Here is an 18,982-nt window from a genome sequence, read left to right on the forward strand (position 1 = left end):
GGTAACTTTAATCTGTTTGTAAACCACCTTGAAGCTGTACTGGCCCATTTAACAACCAAAAACAAAGAAATAGTGGTTGCTGGTGATTTCAATGTAGATTTCCTTAAAGACTCTCCCAATAAGAACTTATTTGAGTTAGTAACACTATCATTCAACTTAATTCCCACAGTAAAGTTCCCCACTAGGATAGCCACTTGCTCACAAACAGCCATTGATAATATCTTTATAGAAAAGTCAAATGAACAAAATTATATTACAAAACCAATAGTCAATGGCCTCTCAGACCATGACATGCAGTTCCTTCTGTTAAATGTTAATACTGAACAGGATATAAAATCTGTTAAATCTGAGCTCAAGAGGGTAATCAGTAAGCCAAAAATTGATTATTTTAGGACACTCCTCAGAGACATTCACTGGACTGATGTTTACAGTGCTCATGGCATGAATGAAAAATATAACATTTTTGCTAATAAAGTGCTTATCTTATTCGAACACTGCTTTCCCCCAAAACTTACCAAGGTTAGAGCAATGTCTACAAAGAAGCCATGGATTACTCGAGGAATAGGGGTATCTTGTAAAACCAAAAGAAAACTGTATCTGTCAATCCGAAACATTTCCAATGTTGATGCTATAGCACATTATAAGAAATACTGCAAAATATTAAAGACTGTAATACGGATGTCAAAGCAAATATATTACAAGGAAAAGATAGTCATATCAGATAACAAAATAAAGACAATATGGGATATAGTGAAGGAGGAGACCGGTAGAACCAGACATGAAGAGGAACAAATAGCATTAAGAGTAAATGATGCATTGGTGACAGATGTGTATAGTGTTGCAGAACTTTTTAACAAACATTTTATAACTGTTACTGAAAAGATGGGGTTGTCAGGTTCGGTAGATGCTGCTATGGATTACCTCAGACCAGACATTTCAAGTAACTTCCATAATATGAATTTGACCCTCACTACCCCAACAGAAATAATGTCCATCATAAAATCTTTAAAATCAAAAACATCTAGTGGGTATGATGAAATATCAACAAAGTTAATTAAAGAATGTGATTCTGAGCTAAGTAACATATTAAGCTATCTGTGTAACCAGTCGTTTATCAGTGGAATATTTCCTGAATGGCTGAAATATGCTGAAGTTAAGCCACTGTTTAAGAAGGGAGATAAAGAAATAGCATCAAATTTCCGTCCAATTTCACTGTTGCCAGCATTCTCAAAAATTTTCGAAAAAGTAATGTACAGTCGTCTTTATAACCATCTTATCTCAAATAACATACTGTCAAAGTCACAGTTTGGATTTCTAAAAGGTTCTGATATTGAGAAGGCTATCTACACTTACAGTGAAAATGTACTTAATTCATTAGACAAAAAATTGCAGGCAACTGGTATATTTTGTGATCTGTCAAAGGCATTTGACTGTGTAAATCACAATATCCTTTTAAGTAAACTAGAATATTATAGTGTAACAGGAAATGCTGCAAAATGGTTCAAATCTTATATCTCTGGCAGGAAACAAAGGGTGTTATTAGGAAAGAGACATGTATCAAGCTATCAGGCATCATCCAACTGGGAACTAATTACATGTGGGGTCCCACAAGGTTCCATTTTGGGGCCCTCACTTTTTCTTGTGTATATCAATGACCTTCCATCAGTAACATTACCAGATGCCAAGTTTGTTTTGTTTGCTGATGATACAAACATTGCAATAAATAGCAAATCAAGTGTAGTCTTAGAAAGATCAGCCAATAAAATATTTGCGGACATTAATCATTGGTTCCTAGCCAATTCTTTGTCACTAAACTTTGAAAAAACACACTACATGCAGTTCAGAACTTGTAAGGGGTGTCCCAAGAGTATATGTCTAACATATGATGACAAGAAGATAGAAGAAGTGGACGGTGTTAAATTCTTGGGATTACAGCTTGATAATAAATTCAACTGGGAGGAGCACACCACAGAACTGCTGAAGCGTCTTAACAAATCTCTGTTTGCAATGCGAATTTTGTCAGACATAGGGGATATAAAAATGAAAAAGCTGGCATACTATGCTTACTTTCATTCCATAATGTCATATGGGATTATTTTCTGGGGTAATTCATCAAGCCAAGCTAAAGTTTTCCGGGCACAAAAACGTGCAGTAAGAATTATATGTGGTGTGAACTCAAGAACATCCTGCAGAAGCCTGTTTAGGGAACTAGGGATACTAACTACAGCTTCCCAATATATTTATTCCTTAATGAAATTTGTCATTAAAAATATATCACTTTTTCAAACCAACAGCTCAATTCATGGAATCAATACTAGAAATAAGAATAATCTTCACAAGGATTTAAAGTCACTTAGTCTTGTACAAAAAGGTGTGCATTATTCAGGAACACACATTTTCAATAACTTGCCAGCAGCCATAAAAAGCTTAACAACCAATGAAATTCAGTTTAAGAGAAGCCTAAAGGATTTATTGGTGGCCAACTCCTTCTACTCCATTGATGAATTTCTTAGTAAAACCAACTGATTTGTATATAAGTACAACATAACTTCTGCACAATTTCAGTGCAGTAATGTGTTCACTGAAAATTTGTGTGTGTGTGTGTGCGCTTGTGTGTGTGTGTAAGTATAATCTAACTTCTGCACCATTTCAGTGCAGTAATGTGTTCATTGTAAATAAATATTACAGTAGTTGTATTACATGTTTCTTACCTTATAAATAAATAAAAAACTTTTTTATTTTAAATTCAGTGCAATAGTATTTGTAAAATGACTCTTAGTGTTCATTAAAAAATGACGATCATTCCACTTGGGACCTGTGGAATGGTACATTAGCTTATTTGTTTTAGTTGTAAATATTTGTCATGTATTGTTGTTTTTCTGACATGTTCCACATCCTGGAGGACCTCCTCACTACGGATCAATTGGAATGAAAGTAAATCTAATCTAATCTAATTACGAACTATGACACCACTCACAATTCTTTGAATCCTAGCTGTTCTTGCTCACTCTGCATGGAGGGGGAATCACCAATAGGTTATACATCTGAAGTTTATTTCTGATTCTTTTTAAAAAAAAAAAAGAAAAAAAAAACGAACTTTTTTTAAAAACCTTTCAATGGTAGGCCTAATTTATGTCTTGACTGAAGTTGTTTCTTACTAATTTCTGTGTTACAATTTTTATTTATATTATCTTTGTTGCGGTTATTTCTTATCACTTTCCTTTTCACTTTCGTTGTTGCAGATATTTCTTACACTTTGTTGTAGTTTCATGTCAATTTCTTTGTTGTGGTTGTTCATTGCAGGTTTTTTGACTGTAGTTGTTCAGCACCAATTTGTCTACAGAAGAGGCTTTGAAAAAATCCAGACCATCCAGTGATTTCTGTGTTCTTGTGAGGAATTTGCCAGTTGACTCAGTTGCAGTGTGTTTTGTGAAAAGGACTGTTTGAAATGTCTTCTGACTGGGGCCACAGGAGAGTGAAGTGTGCTGACTGTTGACTGTTTGCATATCCATAAAAGAGTTATTAAAAAAAAAATAGTATCTGAACAAGGTGAAGTCTTCCATTGTGCAGATGATGCAGATTTTGCATCAGTAGGGGAAAAATTTATTACTCTGAAGCAGTCAACTTCAGAGGTAGGTGTTAGTCCTGTTAAAAGACTGTGGTCAGTGAAGTCGAGTCATAAGCTCTATGCATCAAGAAAGTGTAGAGAAATTACTAAAGCTATGGATGAATACATTACAGCAAAACTGACCACATTCTTCAAAGTAGAAATTCCTTTTTCAGAAGAAAATGAACCAAAGAACTCTTGCACCTCCTGCCTGGAATTTTTCACAAATATGAATTCAGCTGTTGCATATTGTGCATCGCACAGTGAAAAGGTGCATGTTTTAACTGTTATTCCAGAGACATTTTCAAAGAAAACAATTCTGAGCCATGTTCCCTAAGTGTCAAAGTACATAGTAGACAAATCAAGAAATGTGAGGTCTGTAAAAGGAGTCTATGGAAGAGCAGATCCCCTGTAGAAGCAACTCAAGCTCAAATAGTGCAGCCATTTTATCTGGAATATAAATGGGACTGTTCTCGTCAGAGTGCCAACAAAAAAGACACTATAACTGTGACAGCTGAAGTCAAAAAGTTGTGTAAGTGAAGTATGAAAGAAACTTTTGCAATTTATAAGAGCAACTATACACCTTCACATATTGGAACATCAGATTTTTATGCACTGCGACCTAAGTGGGTAGTTGGACACCCAACTAGCGATGTCTGTTTACGTGTGTACTGTGGGAATTTTGAACTTTGTATGGTAACTTTGAAGAAGTTACTGGAGAACTTGACATATGACACCTTGGTTGGGTGTGTGAAGTCATTAGTAGTCTGTGACATAAAGTGAGAGACTTGTTTGTTTCAAGAATGTGGCGACTCTCTGGGAAGGGAGGATTGTCTTCACAGACACTTGGCCTGGAATACATAGCACATAACTCTGCAGAAATTACATATGAGACATGGGAGGAAATAAACTAGGCCTAATTAAGAAAACTGTTGCCTTTGACAGTTTCATTGATGATCTTGGTAAATGGTCAGTGAAAGTAGTAACACACCAGCATCTGAAGAAATTGCAATAACAACACATTGCAGAAGTGAAAGGATGTGTACAGGCTGAAGAACAGTGTTTAGTCCCACAAGAAGTACAAGGGTATCATTGGAGTAATTACCAGGTTTCAATTTTTACAGGAGTGACATATTTTCAAAACAAGACCACAAGTGTTGCAGTTATAAGTGATGACACAGGACATGACTCAGCACATGCTTTGCTCAGCAATGCGCAAAATTCTTCAACTGCAAACAGGGGCAGAGAATATCATCATTATTTCTGATGGTGTTCCTAGTCATTTTAAAAATTGTTACCAAATGTTTGAATTGAGTAAGTCGCTTGTGCCAACTGACTGGGTATACAGTACTACTGGCCACAGGAAAGGGCCTTGTGGTGGTGTAGGAGGCCTGCTGAAGCACCATGCTACAAAACATAATCTTTCCAGACCAAATACAGCTGCAATTCAGAATTCTGAGGATTTTACGAGAGTCGTGAAATCTTACACATCCACAGCCCTCATTCTTTCGTCCAAAGAGGAAATCGAAGAATTCCTTGAGCAGAAAATAGGAGAATGGTCCTTCAAACTACTACTGTGAAAGGAATTCCAAAGACACGTTTTTGGACTCAAAAGTGCTGGTCGAACTCATATTGCACGCACTTTAAAGAGCAAGAAAGAAGAAACTTCATTCGTTCGGCCAACACCTCAGAAACAGCAGGATAATACTTAGATTCACAACCTGAATAGGGGGATGTTTGTGGTGTATGTGTGTGTATGACTGTGACTGGTGGATATCAGAGATTGTAGACACCAGTTATGACAATGAAATTGTAGTAAACTTTATGCTACCACATGGACCAGCTGCTTGATACAGGTTTCCAGCTGAAGGATAGCAGCAACGCCATCAGCGCTCACTTCCTGTTCACAATGTTTTGAAGATTGTAAGTGTTCCAGTTCCTATTGGTTCAACAGGAAGGCATCACTTTATATCAAAGAAAGATACAGAAGCAGTGGAATAAGTCTGTAGACCTTACACATACATTTTGGAACCATTTAAAATGCTTGAAAAATGAGTCTTTACTCATCTTTCAAAACTAAAATTATGTTAAATTAGGCTAGGTTTTTATTTTTATGAGCCTGTTATGTGATAATGTGGTAATAAAACAGGTTTTATGTATAGCAAAAATTTCAGTTGTTTATAAAACCTGTTCAACCTAAAAGTGGAAGCTCTCCTTTTCAGGGAATGTAGAACTATATGGTACTAACCAACAGAAAAAAATCAAAATTTTATGGATTTGCATTTTTGAAAAAAACATTTTTTCCATAAATCACCAAAAAAGTTCAGAACGCTATAGTAAAAGAACTTTGACAGATAAGTCCAAATGGAGGATTTCTTTGTAATCATGAAGCAATTATCTTTAAAAAAAATAATAATAAATCTAGAACTGTTCCAAAGATACAACATTTTAAATTGTTTTCCAAAATTTGCATCTTCAAAATGGTATTTGGAGAGCTGTATCTCGGAGCAGAAATTTTTTTTGGAGATAACAACAAAATATATGTTCCTTACTTAGTCTTTCATTTTAAGATATGCTAAATTCAATAACTATGAAGGTAAGATTTTTTCCTAGCCTGGCTGAATTGATATGGACTATGCCTGATTCGTTTTTCCGAACTGTGTGCAATTTGTTTTCTTCAGATTAGAGTAGATTAAGGGTGATCCTGTTGGCAGTGAATCATGAATTCATGACCTTAATGACTTAATCAGTTGTTGTCGTGACAATGTGTTTGTGAGGTATGTTAGTGTTTCATTTACTCTGATACAGCTGTTGTATTTCTTTTGGTATTCTGTGATTTTGTTTGATGAATAAAATAAGTTAAGGATTTTTATGTATATTTTGTTCATTTAAGCTGTTCAGTTTTTAGTTAATGTTGCTTTGGTTTTTAAGGTTCATAGGAGTTTGAGATAGCTACTGGATTTTGTAGTTGTGATTGGGGGTTTATTGGTATCCTGATCTAGGGTTCAGTTATATAGGTCTAGACCAGGATACCAATAAACCCCCTACGACAACTACAGAAGCTAATATCCCAAACTCCTACAAACATCGAAAATTAATTAAAAGCCCCATACCTCAAATCAACAAAATATACATAAAAAACACCTAACTTATTACATTCATAACACAAAACTGCAAAATCATTGAGAGAAATACAGCAGGTGTAGCATAGTAAATGGCACACTAACATACGTCACAAACGCATCGCCACGACATACATAAACCGCTAGAGCATGCTGTCTCTTCATGTAATGTGCCCTCTACACCATCATTTCATTTCGACTCCAAAATAAACACGCCGTGGCTTAATGATGTCACATAACACATTGCGGCACAGCACAGGTACAACACCAGTTTGCTTTGACCAATGATGTCATCACCATGCCTAAAAACCCCTATTTTGAGGATAACCAATGTGGCCACCAAAACGTCAATCGTAACACCCACAAAAATATAAATAACACGTGAACCAGTTCAGTGACTAAACCCAATGAAAATAGCTGGGCAACCATGGAAAACAGGAGTTGGTCGGGGGGGGGAGGGGGGAACAACGCCAATATCATTAAAAACAAACCATAAGATTATGGTAACCCAAACTCCAGTTAACCTATGTAGCTCAACCTAGACCAGGATACCAACTCCCACCGCCCTCCCTCCCACCCTCCCCCTTCCCCACAACTAAAAAAGCCAGTATCCCAAACTCCAGTTAACCTATGTATCTGAACCCTAGACCAGGATACCATCTTCCTACCCCCCACCCCCTCCCCACAACTAAAAAAGCCGGTATTCCAAACTCCAGTTAACATACATAACTCGGCCCTAGACCAGGATATCAATACCCCCACTCCATCTCAATATACCTGTTTTGACTTCTTTGCATCAGACACCATACAAATGTGACTTGATGAGTAGAATGAGCTGATGTGAGTTCCAAACACTGTTATTAATGGCACTGAAAGTTCCACTATGCAGTGTAATTGGATGACTCACTTGGCTTTGCTTGCAAAACCAGATCTGTGTGTCCTAGTCTTATCCAAGTACAGTTTTTAACTTATGTCATGAATATTTCACCCAGAGAATGTTCATTTATGATTGGAAATTCTCAGTCTAACATTGCTAAAGCACAGATTAAATAACTTTGTGATTGATAGATTGCAGTTGGTGGGAGCTGTGATGTCAGTGAGCGACATACAGCACTTACGGCTCTGTGTCTCTGTCCACATAACAGGTAATGCTCTGAGCAACTGACACACAGTAAAAGATGAGATTTGGTGGCAGCTGGCCACTACCACTCAACTCACTGAGACATCAGTCACAAAACTTACCAGTTGAGTTACTCAAGAATCTTTCTGTCTTTCTCTACCAAATAATGCATTTCCAACACAGACTGATTTGATCTCTCAGGTTTTCTTGGCATGATTGATTAATGGTGTACTTCTGGGTGCAGCCAAGCTGGTGTTTGCATTTTATGCACAATATTTCAACTTCAACTGAGTTGTTTTCTTCAGGTGGTGAGAGTTTTGCTGTTATGCATACTCATTTCCTGGCCCACCACCATCCCCACTGTGGACTTTCATTGGTTTTATGCTTCTATTTAGTTCAGCTCCCCCTGCCCATTACAGTCTTGGCCTTGTATTATCAGAGCCAAATTAAGTGGTGGAATCCAAGACTTGTTGAAACTGAAACCTCCATCCATGTTTATTAGGTTTACTGACATTTTTTATTTCAGTAGACTCTGTAGTAATGCTGTCCCAGAAACTTGATATTTTCACCACGACACTGGTCCTGTCATATTTCATTTCATGATCGTGTTCAAGACAGTGCTCGGTGGCAGTTTATTGGCTTGGTTATTTTAGTCAGGTGTGTCTGTGATGTTTCTTGCATCTATTCTTGACTGTTCTAATAGTCTGCCCTACATAAGACATGCCACATTTGTATGGAATGTGGTACACATCCATACTTCAGTGACCTAAATCATCTTTAACATTACAAATCCTTACTGATTTCATTCCAAGCCTTAAGAATTATTTGAAGCTAATGTCTTTAGGACTTGACTGAATAAGTCACTGGAGGTAAACATTTTGCCAACTGTAATCACTAAGTTTCTAGAAGGAATGAAATATGTTCTTTCTTCACTGATAATCATCAATCTTCTTTATTTAGAGCTTACACACTGGCAAAACAGCTTGCAAACTGTGACAGTGGACGTGTTTCCATTGTGCTCTGAACATAATACTGCTTCCATCTGTGCTCAATAATATTGCCAATCCTATAGCAGTTACTTTCAGTATCTGGACATGAACCTTTTATACTCCGAAAGCCGCTTCGTAAATAGTACTTAAAAGTGAAATAAGTCCAAAGTAACCAAAAATGGACTTGATTCCCTTGATCTCTGAAGGTCCGATATGTAAATGACCTTCTGTCGTAACATACAACAAGCAGAATTAATTCTTTTTTCAGATTACACTAGCATGGTAATTATTCCAAAAATACATACAGTAGTAGAAGAAATCGTAAATAATATTCTTGTAAGTATTATTGATTGGTTTTCTGTGGATAGTTTCTCTCAGTTTCAAAAAGTTGCAATATATTCAGTTCTGCACACCTAGAGGTACTACACTAATGCTTAGTGTAACACATGATGAGAAGATAATAATTAGGGCGGAAATGTGAAAATTTTTAGGTGTCCATATTGATGAGAATTTAAACTGGAAAAAACACTTTGTGGAACTGCTAAGTAGTTCAGCCACCTTTCCACTTCAAATCATTTTAAATTGTGGGGAGAGAGAAATCAGTAAGTTGACGTAGTTTGCATATTTTCATTCAGTGGCATATTTGATAATGTTCTGAGATAATTCAACTTCAAGAAATAAAATCTTCATTACTCAAAAATTTTCTGTAATAATCAAAAATATGCTGTAAGGATAACATGTGATGCTTAGCCACTATCATCTTGTGGTCATCTTTTTAAGGAATTAGCCATTTTGACTATTGCTTCACAATATATTTATTCTGTGGTGAAGTTTGTTCCAGATAAAGGAACTATACTGTACGTGATTACAATACCAGAAGAAAAAAATGACATTCCATCAAAGAATTTCTAATTGTCTAATGTGTAAAAGGTAATGGGGAGGAATCATTAATTCACATAACTCACAGTAGTGGGGGGGGGGGGGGGGGGGGAGGGGGGGGGGAAAGAAGAAGAAGAAGAAGAGGAGGAGGAAAAAATGTAGGTGATCAGCATGTATCCATATTTATTTGTGAATGTAAAATGACTCGTTGCACATCATTACGATTGATTGTACAAATGATCTACAGAACTTGAATTAACTGCCCTCATGCCCTCAGGGGCTCAGCATTCTTTTGCTGGGTATGGGCTTGACAACACTGGGGTTCCTGAGCTAGGGATTTATAAGCACCGCCACTTCTCTGTCACCATAAACTCTGGGCATGCTTCAGCACGAACCATGTGGCACAGCAGTGGGAAGTTGAGTGTCACAGGGAATAAGGATTATGGCTTGACTGTGTAAATCGCTCAGTCTCAAGATGTCCTGCGCACTGATGAGCTGCATTACTGTCGAGGTGGAACAGTTGTTAGCAGGCAACCTCTGGGGGACTTGCCAAACCTCATTTGTATAAGGCTTTCCTAGCCATTTGGGGCTCTGTCTATGTGGACTTCCATTTCCCTTGCTGCTTGTGGGACCAGGATGGCTGCTGGTAGGCACCAACACCCACTCAAACAAGAGGACACGTGTAGCTAGTCCTCCTTGTTCTAGATTTATTCAGAGTGATGGTATTTGCAGTAACAGAACATATGCTGCTAACTAGTATGTGTTTTTAGTAGTCAAGCACAAAAAAGGTAATTTTGAGAATGTTTTGCTCTTCTCTAGCCAAAAGGGTTTAGAAGGAATCTGTGGCTCTTTAAAGTTTGTCAAGCGCCTGCATAGTGTGACACTATTAGTGGAAACTTCTAATTCCCATCAAGCAGCGAACCTCCAAAAAGCTAGATGCCTTGGGCAGTATGCAGTTGAAACAGAACTGCACAACCCTTGAACTGCAGCAAAGGTGTTGTAACTTGCAATGATCTATTTGATATTCCCTGGGAAGAAATGAAAAATGAGTGGTCACAACAAGGCATTGTTGATGTACAAAACATAATGAAAATGGTGGATGGCGCTCTAGTGAAATCGGACTCCTTTATACTTACTTTCAACAGCTTGAAACTTCCAGAGCATGTTGAAGCAGGTTTCCTTTGCCTAAGTGTGCAGCCTGTTCTCCAACACAATGCGCTGTTTTAAGTGCCAGCACTTTGAGCACACTGCTGTTGGATGTAAGGGAGAAGCCACGTGCGGCAAATTTGCTAAGGCTGCCCATGAAGGATTTGGTTTGTTGCCCTCCTGTGAAGTGTGTAAACTGCTCTGTGGATCACCATGTCTGGAGTAGGGATTACAGGAGATCAAAACCATTAAGTATGTCTCGCATGATGAGGCCTAAGGCCACTCAATGCCTAACGTTCACTACCTCATTTGCATCTGTTCTTAAACAGTCAGTCTGTGAAACTGATGTTGCTACACAAATGATGTTGCCAGTTTCAGCACTAGTAACTGCTTCTGTCAGTGTACTTGTTCTGCTGCAGTTATTTCGAAGCCCGTACCTCCCCCAGAACGTCAGACAAGGCTGTGGTTGCTGCTGTTGCGGAGCTCCCTGCCTCTCCATAAGTTCAGACTGGTCCACTGACCAGTCTTGCTACCACCACAACCACAGTTCTAGTTCCAAAGCCTACCCAGGCAAAAATCCAAGACAAGTCATCAACAACTGACAGAGCCAGTAAGTCTGTTGTCCAGCGGTGTTGAACTACTCCTCTCTGACTTATCTCTGGTTTCTTCTTCAGACTAGTGGACCTTGATGTCGCACTGGGACAGTGATCTCGCCACAAAACTGAGCCTCCACGTATGGCATGCTCCCAGTTCATGTGGAAAGACGGGGTGAAAGTGCAGCCCCCATGATAAATGGCTCCCATCATCCAGTAGAATGTTAATGGGTTCAGGACACATATGGAGGAACTGAAGCTCCTAGTACAGGAATATCCCGTGTGTGTGTGTGTGTGTGTGTGTGTGTGTGTGTGTGTGTGTGTGCGCAGGAAACACATTTTAAAACATCTTATACCCTATCGTATGGGGCTACACATTCTATTGCAAGGATGATCTGACTGGTGAAAGGACCAAGGGAGGGGTTGCTGTGTTTGTAAATAATGCACACCACTCCTCTACTCTCCGCATAATTTCTTGCTCTTCCTGTAACTACTGACCTGCAAGCAGTTGCTGTTGAAATTCATGTGTGTCAGAGAATCGCTGTTTGCTCACAGTAATTACCTCCACCAGATGAAACAGACTCTGAGGCTCTCACTTATCGAACAACAGCATCAACCATTTCTTCTCCTAGGAGACTTCAGAGCCCATCATGCATTGTGGAGCTCAACCTCTACTTGCCCTTGGGGTTGGGTTTTGGGGAGCCTCATGACATCTCACAAGTTGTGCATGCTCCCGTCCCTTTCTGTGCTGTGTACTAAGTCATTCTGCCCCCTGCCCCCTGCCCCCTGCAGTGATTTGAGAATTTCTGTGTAAATTCTAGAACCACTCAGCCTTCTACCAACTCGAACACACAATATTGTAGATATGAGTGTGGGATGGTAAAATCGTACCTACTGCACATCACATGTCTGTGAATGCAGGTTTAAAATCAGTGATGGGAAGAAGGTAGACGCGGTGGTCGAATGGCACCGACAAGTAGCTGTCAAACAATCCATATATGTGTTAGTGTGTGCAGCATGATTTGATCAACCCATCAGCAAGGCCTTCCTACCTGAAGATTATTGACACTATCCACTTTGAGGGGATTTGGCTGGCCATGGCTGCCTACAGGACCAGCCCCATACCTACTCTCTACACTGAGGATGGGGAGCTACCACTCACAATCTGGCAGCTGTTTCTCACGGTGCATCAGGCATGTAAGTTCCTTGTGGCACTGACTTCAACTGTGTACCATGCTGTTGATCCTCCACCTCTTGAATGCCTTTTTGCTAATCATCTGTGAGCAATAAGACTTTTTTGGATCTGTGTGCACCATGTGCTGCAGTCACTTGGTATGGAGCAGATGAAACCCCAAATCCAAGGTTTTAACTGCTTGCTTACATGGTTACTGCAGAGGCCTAGAGTAAATTTAGATTTAGTGCAGTACAGGAGAGGTTGCACTCCTGCACATGTTTTTAACACGTTATGTTATGTCAGTTTAGCTGAAAACCACAACTCTACAGCTGTCTTTATGGATGGGTCAAAATGGGGACTCCATTAGTTGCTCTGTTGTTTTCACTGATTGTGTTCTACAGATCCAACTGCCTCAAGACTTTACTATCTTAGATGCAGACTTATATGCAAACCTGCGGACACTGGAGCAGATGAGATGTGCATTAGGTGCTAAATTCCTTGTCTGTTCTGATTCACTGATTGCCCTTCACTCTCTCCAATGCTTGTACCCAGCAAAGAAAGTAGTACAGAATATTCAGGACACCCTCTTCCAACTACAATGGCAGGGGAAGGCGGTGTCTTTCTGCTGGGTACCATGGCATGAAGGTTTTGCAGGGAATGAAAGGGCAGATGTAGCAGCCAAGGAAGCGCATCATGATCCTTAGTTATTTCAGTTTGCCATCCCTCTGTATGCTATCTCCTCACTGTTGAGGTCCAGAGTCATGCATTGATGGGAAGGTGAGTCTAGAAAATCCCATTGTTTGGCCGTGGCGCATCTCTTCCAACTACAAAGACGGGTTGAGGTCCTTCTTACTCATCTTTGCATAGGCTGTAGTCCTATTGACACATGGCTTCGTGCTTCAGCGCAACAACTCTTCAATACGTGGTGCTTGTGGCATACAGTTCTCTGTGCACTACATTTTACTAGACTGTTTCTTATTTTCAGACCGGACGGCAATGGTAGATGTGCACTCTATTATAAGTGACATTCAAATGAAGGTTTTGTGAGTTGTCTAACCTGTTTCCAAAAATTGTAGGGAGATGGTGTTAATGTGTGTACAAGGTGATTGGCTCAGCCATGTTTCTTTGTAAGTGATCAGTCAGTTGCATTTTCCTGTGCCTCACTTTTAGGTATTCTGCGGTTTTACTTCTGTTTTAATCTGATGTCTAGCACCTTTCACCCTTCTCCATTGTTTTAAAGCATGTGAGATAAAGTGATTGTGTGGATCAATATGAGTGAGATGGGAGTGAGGGTAAGAGTGTCATTTTGTAGGTCTTCTCCTCACTTTGGTACAACAATTTTAGGTATTTTATCCGCATCCGTTTCATTTAATGTAGGTAAGGTGCTGACAACCTTTGCGTGGAAAGCCCGTAAGCTCCTAACGCGCGAGCGCGCGCGCGCCACACACACACACACACACACACACACACACACACACACACACACACACACACACACACACACACAAACTAACAACACTGAAACTCCACATCCACTTACCGCAGCCATTTACACTCAACAAGTGCTCTTACAACACAACATTTGCTCTTTGTGAAGGAAGGGTGACATGTGCACAACAACACAGAATTTTTGTAAATAACCTACTGAACCTGCCCGTTTTAGTCTGCTAGCCAGCAGTGTCTTTCCAGTAATGCCTTACAGCTTCAGTGTTTTACCATAACCATAATTATACTATCACACTCAAGCCCAACTGTTTAATACACTGCTACTTAATTTGTAGGTAGTCTAGTTAATATTTGCACACTAATACAATTAAAAATAATAATGATAATCTATGTAATTCTTCATAAGTATCAAACATATTGTGTAACATATGTGGGACTTGTTTTTTTTATTTTTTATTATTTTTCCCCCTCTTCTATATACACTGAAGAGCCATAGAAACTGGTACACCTGCCTAATATCATGTAGGGCCCCCACGAGCATGCAGAAGTGCCACAGCATGACATGGCATGTACTCGACTAATGTCCGAAGTAGTGCTGGAGGGAATTGACACCATGAATTCTGCAGGGCTGTCCATAAGTCTGTATGCGTACAAGGGGGTGGAGATCTCTTTTGAACTGCATGTTGTGAGGCATCCCACATATGTTCAATAGTTTTCCTGTCTGGAGAGTTTGGTGGCTAGTGGAAGTGTTTAAACTCAGAAGAGTGTTGTTGGAGCCACTCTGTAGCAATTAGAGATGTGTGTGGTGTTGTGTTGTCCTGCTGGTATTGCCCAAGTCCATCGGAATGCATAATGGACATAAATGGATGCAGGTGATCAGACAGGATGCTTTCTTATGTGTCACGTGTCAGAGATGTATCTAGATGTATCAGGGGTCCCACATCACTCCAGCTGCACATGCCCCACACCATTACAGAACCTTCACTAGTTTGAAAAATCCCCTGCTGACATGCAGGGTCCTTGCATTCATGAGGTTGTCTCCATACCGGTAAACGTCCATCCACTTGATACAATTTGAAACGAGACTTGTCTGACCAGGCAACATGTATCCAGTCATCAACAGTCCAATGTCAGTGTTGAAGGCTCCAGGCGTGGTGTAAAGCTTTGTGTTGTGCAGTCATCAAGGGTCACGAGTGGGTCTTTGGCTCCGACAGCCCATATTGATGGTGTTTCATTGAATGGTTTGCACGCTGACACTTGTTGATGGCCCAGCATTGAAGTCAGCAGCAATTTGTGGAAAGCTTGCACTTCTGTCACATTGAACGATTCTCTTCAGTTTTTGGTCCCGTTCTTGCAGGACCTTTTACCGGTCGCAGCAATGTCAGAGATTTGACGTTTTACTGGATTTCTGATATTCACGGTACACCCGTAAAATGGTCGCACAGGAAAATCCCCACTTCATTGCTATCTCAGAGATGCTGTGTCCCATCCCTTGTGCGCTGACTAGGACACCATGTTCGAACTCACTTGAATCTTGATAACCTACCATTGTAGCGACAGTAACCAATCTAACAACTCCGCGAGACACTCGTCGTATATAGGCAAAGCTGACCGCAGCGCCATATTCTAGCTGTTTACATATCTCTGTATTTGAATATGCATGCTTGTACCAGTTACTTTGGCGCTTCAGTGTAGCTTTATCCTAAGGTGATTCTTCTCTGTGGTTCTGACTTCAAGTGAAAATAAAGGTCAGCAGATACCTTTCTCTGTCCCCTCAGGACATTGGAAGACTAAAGAGTATATGACATCCAGTAGGGGCTAAATTTTATTTATTTTGAAATAAAACAGGGTGTTCTATCAGTGATGCTAGTCTGTATCCCATTGTGTGGGAACCATTACGAACAAGCTCTTTTTGCTTTGTACACTCATGATTGGACTATACCAGTTATGAGTTGCCTTAGGCAGAAGTTAGAGAAAATCATTGCTGCATGTAGCATTTCCGACTCTTATATTAGTAGCATCTACTCCAAACATTAATAAAGTAATGATAGTGCATCAACTGACCAATTCAGACACTGTGCTCAATGTCATTACTGCAGTCTGCTATTGCAGTCTGTGCATGATGAAGAGACTGGTCCTGAAGTGCTCTTTTTCTGATAATGCACGTGTGCATCATATAGTATGTGAATGTTGGAGTTCTGAAAATTCTTATCAGTTAAGAAGAGTCTCCATATGACGATAAACAGGAATATGGTGTGCAATTAGTGCAACTCAAATTATAGGACTGATCATTTTCCACCAAACCATAATGTCTGATTGGTATGTGTACCATGTATTGCAACCTTTTTTCAGAGAACCAACAAGATTTAATTATATAATCATAAACATGTTAACACTGTCATATATGCATTGATGCTGTGTATTCTTGCAATGTCTAGCGTGAAATATCCATAGATCCTTTCTCTGAAAAAATTACCTGAGTAGGTCGGTCGATGCGCTAACATTACTTCATAAGGTTTCAGTTCGAGTTTGTGCACACGACTGTGAACAGATGCTACTTTTTTCAGAGAACCAACAAGATTTAATTATATAATCATAAACATGTTAACACTGTCATATATGCATTGATGCTGTGTATTCTTGCAATGTCTAGCGTGAAATATCCATAGATCCTTTCTCTGAAAAAATTACCTGAGTAGGTCGGTCGATGCGCTAACATTACTTCATAAGGTTTCAGTTCGAGTTTGTGCACACGACTGTGAACAGATGCTACTTACATACCTGTTCGTGATGTTAACCAGTGGAATGTTTTTCTATGACTTTCTTTCATGGCCATTTCTAATTTGTCCATCTCAGCTAAAACAGGTATGCCACCTAGAGCTCTATGAACAGTCTGTCTTTCCAGTATCGGACCATGTACAAATTCAGAAACAGTACACTCTATAATTTGCGTATGCAGACATAAAACTATATTAGATCCTTGCAGCAAGATATACAGTGTATTTTAGCACACAATTTTGTATTGATATAAGTATTGGGTTGGTGCATAAGTTCATAACGTTTTTGTATAAGTTTAATATTCGCAACAGATACTCGTAACAGAGACTTCAGTTATCAATAATATATTCTTGTTCAGATTTCACGATTTTAGAAATCACGTGGTTTTGAGGTGAATAACTCGTTGAGCCATGCTCGGAGTGCATTTTCATCCAGAAAGGAAGTTCCTTTAAGGTTATTTGATAGAGTGCAGAGAATGTGGAAAATCTGAGGGGGGCAAGGTAAGGTGAATAAGGTGGATGTGGAGTGACTTCCCAATCCAACTCCTCTATAGTTTTCTTTTTGCAGAATGCGGGCACTCATTATCGGGGAGTAAGATCAGTTCTAGCAATTTTCCTGGTTGTTGTTCTTGGACTGTGTCTGCAAAATGTCTCAGTTGTTGGCAATAAATGTCAGCAGTGATGGTTACACTGCGAGGAAGCAAATAGTACTATGTGACACCATCACTGTTCCACCAGATGTGTAACATTATCTTTTGTGGATGCATGCAAGTCTTTGTATGGGAGTTTCCGCTTTGTTTGACCTCAACCATTTGTTTCTTTTCTTTATGTTAGCATAAAGAAACCATTTCTTGTCGTCAGTAATGATATAGGATAGGAATGGTTGGTGGTGTTCAAGAGCCAATTGGTGATGAGCAAACAGAGATACACATACGGCCATCTGCTGATTTTTGTGATTTTTGGCTTAGAGCTTGTGGTACCCATACACCAGATTTTTTAACTTTCCCCATTGCGTGCAAATGTTTCACAATGGTGGAATGATCACAGTTCATCACATTTGCCAGTTGTCAAGTACCCTGTTATGCACCTTTGTGGATTAATGTGTTTAAATGATCTTTTTCCTTAATATGCAAAGTAAAAAAAAAACAGGCCTTGACGGGCCCGACAGTACTGACCATCCTCAGCCTTAAGGCATCAGCAGATATGGATACAGAGGGGCATATGGTCTGCACACCACTCTCCCAGCCACTGTTTTCTTGGCCAGTGCTGCTATTTCTCAATAAAGTAGCTCCTCAGTTGACCTCGCAAGGGCTGAGTGCACCCTGAGTGCCAACAGCACTCGGCAGACCTGTACGGTGATCAGTCCAAGTGTAAATGAGAAAACCTTTTTCATGCCATGCTCTATCCAATGGCATTATCTCCATACACAGTGCTGCAAATGTTTCTAGCTACCTCTGCTGCTCTCACCCTTCTATTGAACTCAAACAGAAGAATATGTCAGAGATGTCCTCATTTCTCCACAAATGACAGTATGTAGCAACTGAGAGAACTACAAATAAAAAGTGATCAGTTAATAAACCCAACCCATAGTAACTGTAATACCAACAAACACACAGCAACAAACATGCTACATAGAGCAGAATCCTTCTGAGTCTTTGTTTGGCCACTGACATTAATCTCAAATGGGCTGCTGAAATTTTAAAAGCAAGCAATTGTTGATGTTTTGTTTTTGTGCTGTGTACTGTGTGTCATTTAATTAAGAATGATTATTACAAGCTTTTAGGTATCTTATGTATAATATATATTTTCAATTTAAAATCCATTCTAATCTTATTACTTCATAAATTTTTGTATGAATTATGCACCAATGATTATTCATGAAGTTCTTTACCCTTTTTAAAGGCCACACATGGGATTTAGAAGTTACTGAATTTAAGACCTTTAACATAAAGAGAAACACATATTTATTGACACAAACTTCTTTTAAAAAAGTGACAAGGCAGTTGAAGTTTTCTTTTCTTTCCTAAAAATTATATTGTTTTATCGAGTATTAAGTTGAAAGGGAAACTGTGCATGATGCTACTTTATTATTTCTCTTTTTATTGGTTCCTCTCATTTCCATTCCAGCT

General features: G+C 39.3%; 1 protein-coding gene across 1 annotated transcript in view; it reads left to right on the forward strand.

Annotated features, from left to right (window-relative positions):
- Positions 1-18,982, forward strand: part of LOC126175848 (syntaxin-8) — a 72,774-nt gene that overhangs the window by 1,932 nt on the left and 51,860 nt on the right. The gene's annotated exons all lie outside the window — the stretch shown is intronic.

Source organism: Schistocerca cancellata, chromosome 3 (genome assembly GCF_023864275.1).
Source record: "Schistocerca cancellata isolate TAMUIC-IGC-003103 chromosome 3, iqSchCanc2.1, whole genome shotgun sequence".
Lineage (NCBI taxonomy): Eukaryota > Metazoa > Arthropoda > Insecta > Orthoptera > Acrididae > Schistocerca > Schistocerca cancellata.